The sequence below is a fragment of the Sander vitreus genome, chromosome 18, assembly GCF_031162955.1.
Source record: "Sander vitreus isolate 19-12246 chromosome 18, sanVit1, whole genome shotgun sequence".
NCBI classification, from domain to species: domain Eukaryota; kingdom Metazoa; phylum Chordata; class Actinopteri; order Perciformes; family Percidae; genus Sander; species Sander vitreus.
This window is the reverse complement of record NC_135872.1, coordinates 19,429,751-19,444,012: the sequence shown is the minus strand read 5'-3', so window position 1 is coordinate 19,444,012 and position 14,262 is coordinate 19,429,751. Positions and strand designations below refer to the sequence as shown.

Here is a 14,262-nt window from a genome sequence, read left to right as displayed (position 1 = left end):
GCTTTGCCTCAAGCGGACAGGGCTGGTTCAAGTCTGACATTCTACCTCAAAACCTGTTCCAGCAGGCCTCTCTTTAAAACTCCGCTTCTCCTCAAGGCAGATTCAATTATTCAATTTCAAATAAATTATTACATAATACATCCATGTCCTTCAAAAGGGGCAATGCACTCTCAAATAATGTCTGGTATTTTCTGAATGTTTTTTTAACAGCCCAGACATACCTAGAATAGATTTAATATTTTATTATAGATGATGTTTTTTCCAAAGTATAGATAAGATAGTAAAATACACCTTATTAAAATGACTAAGGTTCATAAAAGAGATGCCAGGGGAGCTGTGGCTGTAAGATAGCCGCAGAGCAGAATACTCCTGTAGCCAGGCTTAATGGGAGCCTGCATAAACAACAAAAACACGGCAGCAGTTGTGGCGGTGGTGATGAGCTACAAGACAGAAACGATGTTCCATGTCCGCCTCCTTCCCATCTCTCCCCCAGCCATGGAGCAAACCTGCAGTGTCATCATATGGGGCTAACAGGCTTAACCTGCCCCCCATGGAGCCACTCACCACACAGCAGCCTCACAGACTGCAGGGGCCCTGAGATGAAGCCTCACAGTCCCCGAGTCCAAACCAAATTCTTGCCCCCTGTCCCCAAACATGTCAAGTGAATTCAAACCGTTTGTGTGGGTATTACAATTATGGTAAATTGCTCTTCTTAGAAGGGCTAACTGGGTTTTTTTATCCCAGGAAACCAAATATTTCCAAACATCGCATTAAATGACATTGGGTTAAAGCTATGGGTAAATTTGGAATTGGGTCCTTATCTGGTAAGTATGGCCCTTGGCCCTGGCTCTTGGTGTCAGCTTGCTCGCTCTGGGCCTAATGAGTCCCAGCATTTTGTCGGGCAGCATAACTTGGCTCTTCTCTCTGGAAAGCACAGCTGATTGACTACATAGAAAATATTAAGGCCACAATAACACTATGACATGGGCTAATGCACAACTCTCAACAAATGTGGCATGTATGTGCACAGTAAAGTGCTGAACATAGATGGATCCACAAAAGAGTACGCACTTAAAGGCTGTTATCGCTGGCCAGTTTCTTTTATTTAGTGGGAATAGGCTTTTTTTAAGCAAAACAGATTGATAAAGTAAAACTGAATCTGCTAACACTCTACTCTTTACTAATAGCATACATCTAAATGTGCTGTAAATTATATTATCTTATATTAAAATGCATCTAATGAATGTACAAAATAACCCAAATGCTCAAATAATATACAATTCAATCTAGACACGCTAAAAGCTATTAAAAATAATTAACCATCTCCAATCAAATGTTATTGAAGAATTAAAACCTTATTTTAAAGTGCACAAACTAACATTTGAAAGGAAGCTACTGACACAACTCTCCATGGGTGTAGGAGGTCCACAGCTTAGTGCATTCTGAGACCATTTGGGTCTCTGTACAGGAAAACTGCAGGCTTTTTAGAAATCGGATACCAGTATCACTAGCCCTTCAGTGACTGTGTTCAAGAGGGCAGCTGAAGAGACGGCCTTTCCTAGTTCACTGATCTCTAAAGAGCTTGGGAAGCACAGCGATCGCTCGTGGCCTTTTGCCCCATACTATTAGCAAGTATATTATGCTTTGTAATAACCTCTGATTCTAAATATTCAGCAGATATCACTGCCAACGAAACGCAACAAGAAAGCATTAAGGCTGTAGAAGGATTAGCCGAAGGCTGGTTCTGCACTGTTGGTAAAGATGAAAAATTCACACAAAAATCTTTGGCCACAGAACAAACTCATCTTAATTGACCTTACAAAAAAGGTGTCACACCTTTCAGCGTGGACTGTAAAAGTCCAGGTTTTCCACAGAGTAGCAATGTTTCTCAAAATCTCACTATATAACTTGGCTAGATATATAAAATTAGAAATGAGTATTAATAGAAACTCCAAACCTTAAAGTCACAAGTTATTTACATTTCTTTCAAAGCACCTGATTGAAAGAAAAAAAAGGGGGACTTAATATGCATTGTCTTAGACGAAAATAATATCCTATCCTCCTCCTTTCACTGAAAACTCCTTCATCATCAAGATATCAAAGCTGCACGCAGTCAACCAACTCAAGACAGAAGCATTCTCTCGCCTCTTTTGCTAACCTGCCTGTTACCTTTGATACACTTATAAACATGGCCAGGACATCCCACCATGATCAATGACAGACTGGATCTTTAGAGTTAAACTGAGCTTGCTTTGGTGCCACTTCAGAGAATTAACTGGCTGCGGGCCGCGGGTAAAGCTTGGATGGGGCTGTTGTCTCCAACAGGTAAAAGATAATCTAAGTTTGGTCCTGCTGTCATTGAACTGCCGCTTTTGCCACTTCAGCATGACTGCTTGAAAAGGAATGAAAATTAAAAAGATGCTACGGCCTTGATAAGCATGCTGCACCCAGATACCTGTGTGCACCACTTATGTGGCTGTAGCAATTTAGCTATGATAGGCTCCATTAATGCAATGCCTACTGGGGGAAAAACAGTTTCAAGTGGATCAAAAACAAGCACGCGTAAAGAACAAGTATATGTTGAGAATAAGATAAAGTGACATTAAGGGGTGCAGAGACCCAACCAAGACCCCTGTTGGTTACACTGTGTCTAAGAACTGAGTTATACTGGAAAACATTAATTTGGGCTCCGTGGTAAGAACCATATAGCATCACAAAATTTCAACTATCTTTAGCATTGAAAGGAATAGCTTGAGATTTCACTTTCTTGCCGGTTAGATAAGAAGATTGATAACACTCAAGTCAGTACGGTAAATATTAAGCTACTGCCAGCAGCCGGTTAGCTTAGCGTAGCTTACCACAACAGCACTGATGTGAGCATAACATATACATGCACTTATGTACATTTAGTAATTTTCTTTTAAAATTTTTATATATAAAAAAAAATCTTTTTTATATATATATATATATATATATATATATATATATATAAAAAAACATACATACAGGGCCAGACTTTCTGTGTTTTAAACTGACTGACTGTAAATTCTGCTTTTTATTCAGTTGGTTAACTGTGAGCATGAATTAAATAAACTCAACCTCAAATAAAACAGCTGATAACAGGTTGAAACAGCTTGCCTGGCTCTGTCCAAAAGGTAACAAAAATCCATCTACCAGTTGCCTCTAAAGCTTACCAATTATCACAATATATCTAGGTTGTTTAAGCTGTGTAAACGCCAAAGTGTAAAAAGTTGGTTACGTGCCGGACTAAGCTAAGGTAGGCGCATGCTGGCGGTAGCTTTAGGTTTATACAAATATAAGAGAGGTATCAGTTTTCTTATCGAATGCAACCATAACATAGTTTTTATGGTTTGGTTAAAACCACACTTGTAGTCAGTGTTGGGAAGGATACTTTCAAAACGTATTCCGTTACTGAGTACAGAATACACGCCCAAAAATGTAATTTGTAACGTATTCCGTTACGTTAGTCAATCTGAGTAATCAGTATCTATCAGTGATCACGCAAATAGCTAATTTTTTCGTTTTCATATTGGGGCTTCTGGGAAGTATAGTCATGTAATCCATTGATTTCAACAATGGAAATGTATTCTAAATACCAACTATTTAAATTGTAACTGTAACGGAATACAGTTACTCATAATTTGTATTCTGAATACATAACGCCGGTACATGTATTCCGTTACTCCCCAACACTGAACTTGTAGTATAAAACAATGTGGCTGTTCTTGCTACTATTAGGTTACTTGTTATTTTTATTTCACCAACAATTATGAAATATGCTGCTGGTGCTTTAGGCCTGGGCAATATAGCAAAATCTTCTATCCTTATATAGCTAATTTCATATCTCAATAACGATTATTATATATCACGATAACGATTATTATTTTATATATATATAAATAAACGAGATAGCATGTTTTCTGGTAATTCAATAAATAAATAGTATATATGAAATAACCACATAGTAAAGCCTGTTTTTCTATACCCCTGTCCTGTCTGAGTCAAATCATTGACAAATGAAACGTAATGGAGTATTTTCTCATTTCATTAAGAACTTTGGTGCAAAATAAACATAATGTGCAAGGATCAGAACATAAAGTGTGGTCCAAATGACGTAAATGTTGCATAACGCAGTTTGCTGCTTGTTAATCAACATTGCAATAGAAACGATATAGAAAAAAAAAATATACGATAGACATTTTATATTGGTTTGATGATATTCATCATCATATCACCCAGCCCTACTCCAACCCTACTTTGCATTTAGTTTTAGCTGTGTTTATAATTAGCTTCATATCAATGTGCTAGGTTCAGTGCAACAACATCATACACTCCAGGTTCAAGGCTCTTACAGTATTCTCATGGATTAACCGCCATCTGAAAATCACAAACAAAAGAACTCTCTTCTGCCGATGTCTGAGAAAATGTAGAAAACTTCCAAAAAGCAACACAAACAAGTTACCCCAATTAAGTAAAAGATGCAGGCAGGCCGTGTGGGTAACCTGCATGAAACGTGTGTTAAAACCTGGATCATTTTAATACTAAAAATATTTCCCCAATGTCAAATGCCAAACCTGCTCACAGCACTACAGCTTTTCAACTGCAGACATTTTAAAGTGGTGCAAATGACTACAGAAATTTTCTCTTCAATCCATTAAAAATGTTCTAACCAAAAATACAAAGAACAGTGTCCACACACACTTACACTCTTAGAAATAGAGAATGAGCTCCTAGCCTTTGGAAGCTGTTCTTTGTAACCATGTATGTATGATCATTATCGCTCCTCCTCCCAACAAAGATTTTAGCCAGACGAGCGATGGGCAACAAAGATGAGCAAAAGACCTCGTACTTTTCTGCTTTTTGCTCAACGCTGAATTTTTGAATGGCCGTTGACCGCTGCAGTTTTATTAAAAAGGTAAACTATATGCAGAGTAAATGCGCACATTGACTCAAGGTAGCCTATGGATGAAATTGAATTACTGAAAATGTGGTTAAATCTAGAGCATGTCTTTAGAATGTAATTATCAAAAAGACACAATTTTTAGACTTGGAGAATGGAGTTCATTGTCTAACAAAGGCACACACACACACACTCTTGCTCTTGCTCTTCCTTTTGATGGGGGCGGGTCGGTCCAGATTGGCTTCGAATTCCTACTGCTCCACCAGAATCAGCGTTATTGCCGGCTACATTCACACGTTAATATTTTCCTTTGGAGAGCAGGTGCAGATAAACTGAAGCATTGTATGTGCATTCTTAAAAAAAAAAAAAAAGGAGACAGGGAAAATGGCTCCATCTCATCTAAGCCGCTGCCTTGCACCAGCCAAGGCATCATTATGTTTATCTGACTGTTACATGGAAAACACTGAGAGAAGAACCTGGCTTTCTGCAGTTGGGGAGCTTGGCACCGCTTCTGTTCTCTGCACTCCTTTAAACTACAGTCCATCACCAGAGGCAAAAGCAGCAGATCGCAACTTCATTCCAAGTACAAGAACATACTGTACACTATTTCTCCACCTCTCCAGCAGTAATACACACCATTCAAATGATTAACTCCTTAACCTGCAAAAGAGCTCTCCTTCTTGGAAAAACCATGTGAATATAAAATTACTACTAACTAAACTGCCTTGAGCTACAGTATTGTAATTTGCTGACCAGAACAACAGGAGTCATTTTTCACTTGGCCTTTACTAATGGGATAAATGCCTCGGGGTAATTTCAAAATGAATTCCTCAGGCCAGGCAGTTCCCCAGGCCAACCAAAAATCACATTTGATATAGAAGGATTATCCCTGATTGAGTTTATTGCAAAGAAGCTTGTGACGAACTGGAGAAACCCACAATGCTTTTACAGAGGTGAGGCCTGCCTGACAATGAGGCTGTGTGGCTTAACACACACCTCTGTATATTGCTGCTGTAATCCTCCATCTACAGTGAGTGGTTATTCTAAATATGCAGAGACAATTCTCCCATCATACCTAACAGATGAGGCAAGAAGACCCCTGCTAAATGGCCCCAGCTCTGAGGCAAATGCATTGTCTTACCTCATCGAGTGCAGAGCTCCCCGGCTGTTCAGAGAGGACTAGGACTAAAGCTCTTAATACCCGCCTTGATTCACGATAGCCTGCTAGGTTTTCAAATGTCATCAGTGGGGAAGTGTGTCCTGCTCCTGCCCCACATGTTCGGCCCATTAATGAAACAACCACACCGTACATCAATAAGGAATAGGAACACATACTGTCAAGCCGGGTGGCTGTACATCTATTTATATATAGCAACACGCTCATGCCGGGGCTCGTAAAAACAGGCATCAGTGCCAGGAGGACTGACAAGTGTGTTGTTGGGTATGAGATCTGATAATGAATCATGCGATCTCATAATGAATCATGCTAAATATGGACTACAGATTACATTTGATAATGTTATATATTAGTACCAACCTCATTCTTTCATCAATGCCTTCTCATTTGCCAGGGAATAAATGAAACACTTGCTTGTCATGGAAAAGTGGCAGCATTTCTAAATGGATGAATTCATAAGTAACTTTGTGCATGAAAATTGCACAGTGGCCTTTACAACTAGTGCTCTACTTCACAGCCTTTCACTGTAACAACAGATGGGACTTGTGTGATGACGAGTAATGCTTTTGTTGTCTGGAGGATGGGTCTTGCAAAGTGCTGCGGGCTACAAGTTATATATACACATCTGTAAAATTTAAGAATAGGACTTTAAAAATACACTCAGACACACTGCAGAGTGCAGCACACCTAGGATGCAATAAGATGCTTTTATGCACTTGTGATATTAATGGAATCGTTTAATTTGGAAAAGCATGCAAGCATAAATTCAAATATGCTGCGTACAAGTAGAGCCACATTGACATAAGTCAATATTTGTTAACTAGTTGCTTCATTTTGCACATGGTTTACTCATTATTAAATGATTCGACGTACATTTAGAGTATCAAACCATATTAAAAGGATTTAAGTCAAGTTAAGGTGTTTTTTTATGCTTTTTAGAAAATGTATCTGTGGCAGTCACCGTCTGTTTGTCCTTGGTTGCCGACCTTTTTACTAACTGACCATTACTTCACTATGTTAGTTTCTGTCACAAGCTCTGAGACGTGAAGTTAGTTTTTTATTTCTTGCAGGAGCGCTTGCGCACAACATGAGCGCCGCACACACCATTTGGTAGGCTATGGTCCTCAGCTAAGGGGTGGCAGTGAAACTGATGATCCTCCTCTCATTCATTCATGATAGGACAAGTGCCCTGGTACAGTCTAAACTCCTGCCTGGCACAAAGCACGTCCAAATGTAGCGTACATAAAGTCAGCGTGGGGACTGCTTCCACCTACGCGGACTGAGCGCTTACCTCCCCGGTCGCTCGTTGCTCCTGTCCCCCGGCGTTTGTCCTTGTTTCGCTACGACGCTGCTTATGTATGAATGCTGTCTTTATCCCGCAAAGACTGCTGTTGCATTTTACAGCAAAGGGAACCACACTGTGCACCGGTCGCGGCTGTGTGCTGGTCGGTAAGTAGCCTGTCTGTGTCTGTGTGTGTACCGCTCAGCACGTCACCAAGTGGGGTGGACAGGACTTGGCAGACGCGTCTCTCTGTGCTCCCTGCGCGGCGGCGGATCTGAGATGTAAGCGACTGCTTGGACGGGGCTGGCATACCGTGTGGCCACTTTTCTCCCGATACTGCTCCTCCCCTTTCACTTTGGTTTGTTCACACAAGCCCTACAGCGCCCCCCACCCGCCACTATGTGCAATTACATGTAACTGCAAAAGCTGTGTTCCCACCACAGCATCAGTTAAGGACAATAAAGTCGTTCTCATACTGTAAGAGGTTCCTGGCATCATCAGGGGCCACTGAGAGAGGCTCATGCAGGTCTACATTTATTTGATTCTCTAGAGCAGGGATCTTCAACAGGGGGTACGAGACCCCTAGGTGGTCCTCAGAGTCAATGCAGGGGGGCCTCAAATTATTTTTGAAAGTTTTTTTCAAAAATTAAAATGTCTTAACATGAATCCAACATATTATTAGCAAATATAAATCCCCACTGATGATAGGCTTAGTGGCCCATAGGTAAGGTAGGTAGCCATCCACAGATACAGTTCATCCTAAGGATTCACTGTCACATGTATGTTTAACATTAAAACATGATTTATTAAAATCATGCCAATAATTATCATTTTATAGCTTAGTTTTCTATGCAAAAAAAAAAAGTATTGTATAAAGGCTTTAGGCCGCCCAGAAATTATTTTCAGATTTTGGGGGAAGAAGGGGTTGCACTGGCCAGTTTTGATTACTGGGATGGCTGTCACCCCCCCTGTAAATTACACCTATGGTAATATCAACTTGCAGCAAAACCCATTCCCATAGGCAATAAAGAAGGGAAAAAAAATCACAGGAAGCTTTTCACAGGTCAGAATCTCTTAAAAGGACCACCGACACTGGTTGTTTTTCATTCTTGGTCCTGAAGTACCCAGAGCACGGCACCTCATCCTACCTGGTAGTTAAGGCTGGTAATTACATTCACTTTGCACACTGGCTGTAAACCAGTCCCTGACTAAAAACCAACAATGCTCTCTCTGGCTGGATCTAAATTAGCTAAAATAAATGTCCTTTGTGCTTTCCGAACCACTTTTCTATGAACACAATCAGAAATGTGATGCGGTCAAGAAGAAGGGGTTATATGAAGGAAGAGAGTAGGGCTTTTTCACAGAAGACATTTTGACATGTCACAAAAGGAAAAGCTCAGGCGTGAATAATAAAACAAATGGTGGTTGGATTCCATTTAGCAGCTTTGGTTTCAGCACCTTTATTTAAACATTTAGATAATTTGACTATAGCTCTTATCTTGGCTGCCTCTTAGATAGGCCACTTGCAGGGCAATTAACTCAGGAATTAACAAAGCAACTGTCTAATCCACAGTTTTTTCGACCCCATAGGACCTTTAAATACTGTCCATATCTCCACAACCCCTTCTAAAGCTTTCCTGTTGTTGCCTAACAGAGCTATTTGTGCTTACCTGATGGATTGTTACCATGACACAGGAATCCATTAGAGTCAGTTGTTTTACTCTTGTAATGCCCCTTTACTGACCCTACTGTATACACAGATGGTACACCCACACAGGTGTTTTCACTTATTTAGCTTGATTAGTCCTCCTATAGGGACTGTGTGGGAGTGTACATACTGTTTGATTGACATCTCTATCAAGCACCTGTTGGGGTGGAACAAGTTGTGTTTGGTGAGATCCCATTTTTTCCCCCTGTTTAGCTCCACCCATCTTTCATCTGGGCAGGGGTCTAATCAGCCTCAAATGAAAACACCTGTGCTTAAACTTACAGCATACTGATACAGTAGAATAAGTGTACACATACAGTAACTGGCACAGCTGTAAATAATAATAATTTATGATTGGCTAAATTCCATTTAGCTGCTTCACTTTCAGGGTCCTGGTATTGTGCATGCTGGCTCACTGTCATGGCTTACCCTTTGCAGGACGTGACATGAGAAATTAAGCCTATTCCGCTTTTGCATTGTAATTGCATTGCCACTTTTTTCAACACTAATTGTTGTCATCCATAATCAAGTTCTGCTAAGGTAAACATATGGCCATAGGCAGGAATACCAAGTGGTGGAGAAGTACTTAGATGTTTAGTAAAAGTAGTAATAAGAATAGCCCTACATCTACTTAAAGGTCCAATGTATAGGAATTTCTAGCGTTGAGATCATATATCGCAATCAGCTCTCTCGGGCCATGCAGTTCAAAGAGCGTATTACAGCTACGGTAGCCTTCACGCTTCAAAAAGTTAGTCTCTTGCTCTTTTCAATATCCTTTATCTTTTTCTGGGCGAAGAAGAACACTCCTGTTCCTGAAATTTGGATTTTGTATATGTGTGATCCTCCATGTTAGCAGCACCTGTGAGTTTATCATGTGACAGCGAAAACGCGAAAGGCGGGGGAGCAGTATGTCCTGTATGTCCCTTACCGAGCATCTACCCCAGTTCATGCGAATGCAAATGTAAAATGTCAAGCCAAAAGGAATACTTGGAATTGATGGTGGTGGTAAATACTCATGAAAAAGGACACGTTTGTGAACGGGCAACACAGATTTTGGTAATGAACAACTAAACACGTTACACACTGGACCTTTAAGGAAAAATAAGTATCATCAGAAAAGTATCTAAAGCAAGCACTGATTTATACAGTGGGGAGAACAAGTATTTGATACACTGCCGATTTTGCAGGTTTTCCTACTTCCAAAGCATGTAGAGGTCTGTAATTTTTATCTTAGGTGCACTTCAACTGTGAAAGACGAAAATCCAGAAAAACACATTGTATGATTTTTAAATAATTAATTAGCATTTTATTGCATGACATAAGTATTTGATCACCTACCAACCAGTAAGAATTCCAGCTCTCACAGACCTGTTAGTTTTTCTTTAAGAAGCTCTCCTGTTCTCCACTCATTACCTGTATTAACTGCACCTGTTTGAACTTGTTACCTGTATAAAAGACACCTGTCCACACTCAATCAAACAGACTCCAACCTCTCCACAATGGCCAAGACCAGAGAGTTGTGTAAGGACATCAGGGATAAAATTTTAGACCCACAAGGCTGGGATGAGCTACAGGACAATAGGCAAGCAGCTTGGTGAGAAGGCAACAACTGTTGGCGCAATTATTAGAAAATGGAAGAAGTTCAAGATGACGATCAATCTCCCTCGGTCTGGGGCTCCATGCAAGATCTCACCTCGTGGGGCATCAACGATCATGAGGAAGGTGAGGGATCAGCCCAGAACTACACGGCAGGACCTGGTCAATGACCTGAAGAGAACTGGGACCACGGTCTCAAAGAAAACCATTAGTAACACACTACGCTGTCATGGATTAAAATCCTGCAGCGCACGCAAGGTCCCCCTGCTCAAGCCAGCGCATGTCCAGGCCCGTCTGAAGTTTGCCAATGACCATCTGGATGATCCAGAGAAGGAATGGGAGAAGGTCATGTGGTCTGATGAGACAAAAATAGAGCTTTTTGGTCTAAACTCCACTCGCCGTGTTTGGAGGAAGAAGAAGGATGAGTACAACCCCAAGAACACCATTCCAACCATGAAGCATGGTGGTGGAAACATCATTCTTTGGGGATGCTTTTCTGCAAAGGTGACAGGACGACTGCACCGTATTGAGGGGAGGATGGATGGGGCCATGTATCGCGAGATCTTGGCCAACAACCTCCTTCCCTCAGTAAGAGCACTGAAGATGGGTCGTGTCTGGGTCTTCCAGCATGAAAATGACCCGAAACACACAGCCAGGGCAACTAAGGAGTGGCTCCGTAAGAAGCATCTCAAGGTCCTGGAGTGACCTAGCCAGTCTCCAGACCTGAACCCAATAGAAAATATTTGGAGGGAACTGAAAGTCCGTATTGCCCAGCGACAGCCCCGAAACCTGAAGGATCTGGAGAAGGTCTGTATGGAGGACTGGGCCAAAATCCCTGCTGCAGTGTGTGCAAACCTGGTCAAGAACTACAGGAAACGTATGATCTCTGTAATTGCAAACAAAGGTTTCTGTACCAAATATTAAGTTCTGCTTTTCTGATGTATCAAATACTTCGTCATGCAATAAAATGCAAATTAATTTCTTAAAAATCATACAATGTGATTTTCTGGATTTTTGTTTTAGATTCCATCACTCACACTTGAAGAGTACCTATGATAAAAATGACAGGCTTCTACATGCTTTGTAAGTGGGAAAACCTGCAAAATGGGCAGTGTATCAAATACTTGTTCTCCCCACTGTGTATATATATATATATATATATATATATATATATATATATATATATATATATATATATATATATACATACAGTACTGTGCAAAAGGTTTAGGCAGGTATGAAAAAATGCTGTAAACTAAGAATGCTTTCAAAAATGGAAGTGTTAGTTTATTTTCATCAATTAACAAAATGCAGTGAATGAACAGAAGAGAAATCTAAATCAAATCAATATTTGGTGTGACCACCCTTTTCCTTCAAGACAGCATTGATTCTTCTAGGTACACTTGCACAAAGTTTTTGAAGGAACTCGGCAGGTAGGTTGTTCTAAACATCTCTGAGAACTAACCACAGATCTTCGGTGCATGTAGGCTTCCTCAAATCCTTCTGTCTCTTCATGTTATCCCAGACAGACTCGATGATGCTGATATCAGGGCTCTGTGGGGGCCATGCCATCACTTCCAGGACTTCTTGTTCTTCTTTACGCTGAAGATAGTTCTTAATGACCTTGGCTGTGTGTTTGGGGTCGTTGTCCTGCTGCAGAATAAATGTGGGGCCAATCATACGCCTCCCTGATGGTATTGCATGATGGATAAGTATCTGCCTGTATTTCTCAGCATTGAGGACACCATTAATCCTGACCAAATCTCCAACTCCATTTGCAGAAATGCAGCCCCAAACTTGCAAGGAACCTCCACCATGCTTCACTGTTGCCTGCAGACACTCATTGTTGTACCGCTCTCCAGCCCTTTGGCGAACAACCATCCTTCTGCTACAGCCAAATATATATATTTTTAAATCTGTTTATTGATGGAAATTGCACAGGAAATACATAGAATAAAGTGTGTATCAGTATAAAAAAAGAATTTCCATTTTTTTCCCCCAATCTTTTTCTTCAAACATCCGTCATAAACATCATTCATCAAAATGCCTTGAGCTAGCATTACAACACTACAAATAAAAGATTAAGAGTAAAGTAAAATCTAAAATCAAATGTCAAAAACACACAAAATAAAAAAAAGATTTAAAAATTAAAATAGCGATGGAGGTGTGGTAATTTCCACCCTAGGAGGATTCTACGGCGGGCAAGCAGAGAGGTAAATATTTTAAATATTTCAGAGCACCTGCTGCCATTTTTCTGCACCCCAGTTCCTATGTTTTTGTGCATAGTTGAGTCGCTTGGCCTTGTTTCTATGTCAGGGGTATAGCTTTTTGGCTGCAACTCTTCCATGAAGACCACTTCTGGCCAGACTTCTCCGGACAGTAGATGGTTGTACCTGGGTCCCACTGGTTTCTGCCAGTTCTGAGCTGATGGCACTGCTGGACATCTTCCGATTTCGAAGGGAAATAAGCTTGATGTGTTTTTCATCTGCTGCACTGAGTTTCTTTGTGCTTTTTCAAAAGAGCTTGAACAGCACGTCTTGAAACACCAGTCTGCTTTGAAATATTTGTCTGGGAGAGACCTTGCTGATGCAGTATAACTACCTATATACTATAATTGGTTGATCGTACACCTGACTACAATCCTACAAAATCCCTGACTTTTTGCAAGTACCTATAAGAATTGATGCTGGTTTGAAGGCAAAGGGTAGTAACACCAAATATTAATGTGATTTAGATTTTTCTTTTGTTCGCTCACTTTGCATTTTGTAAATTGATAAAAATAAACAATCATTATTTATATTTTTGAAAGCATTCTTAGTTTACAGCATTTTTTCACACCTGCCTAAGACTTTTGCACAGTACTGTATTTTATTGATTTAACTAATACATTAAAATTGGTCAAGGTAGAGCCAATTCTAACTACTTGTTATACTATTTGCTAGTTTAATCATTATTAATGCAATGTATTTTATACTATTAAAGCCCCTGCACACCTATTAGTCCACCCACACAAATAAGACCTCCTATCAGGCCTGTACAACTGCGTTTGATTGACATCTCACTCACACCTGGGTTTGTTGAGCCTGTTAGGGCGGGGAAGCTCAGACTGTTTTCATTATTACTGGTACTTAGAGTTTATTGACATCAGCCATCATCAACCAGCTTAGCTCCACTCAACTTACACATGACTTAAAGACTAATTAACCCAAGTAATTGAAAACACCTGTGTAGATTTGCAAAGTGACTAAAATAAATGTTGCATGTACCTCACAATGGTACTTACTGTAAATACAGTACTTGAGTAAATGTACTTATTGAACACCCCTGAAATAGTTAATAACCTCTAAAAAGAAAACACAAACTGTTTGACATACATGTAGCAGTGTGTAAAATGGTTAGCCGTGATGTGTGAATGTCTGTGGTCTCTTTAAAAAAAAAAAAAGTCAAGTCTATGTCAAGCCTTTTTAACATTTAATAGCTATCTGGATATGTATTGTAGATATCCGTAATTCAATTCTCACTAGTCAAAAAGAACATTTCAGCTATCCGCAACGTCATTCTTACTAGTACAAATGACG

General features: G+C 40.1%; 1 protein-coding gene across 3 annotated transcripts in view; it reads right to left on the bottom strand.

Moving 5' to 3' along the window:
- Positions 1-7,680, bottom strand: part of klhl29 (kelch like family member 29) — a 215,309-nt gene extending 207,629 nt beyond the window's left edge. For all 3 annotated transcript variants that reach the window (XM_078275053.1, XM_078275054.1, XM_078275052.1), the window contains exon 1: positions 7,390-7,680. The gene's annotated coding sequence lies outside the window, so the exon portion shown is untranslated. The remainder of the gene's footprint in view (positions 1-7,389) is intronic.
- Between the last annotated feature and the right edge of the window lie 6,582 nt (positions 7,681-14,262).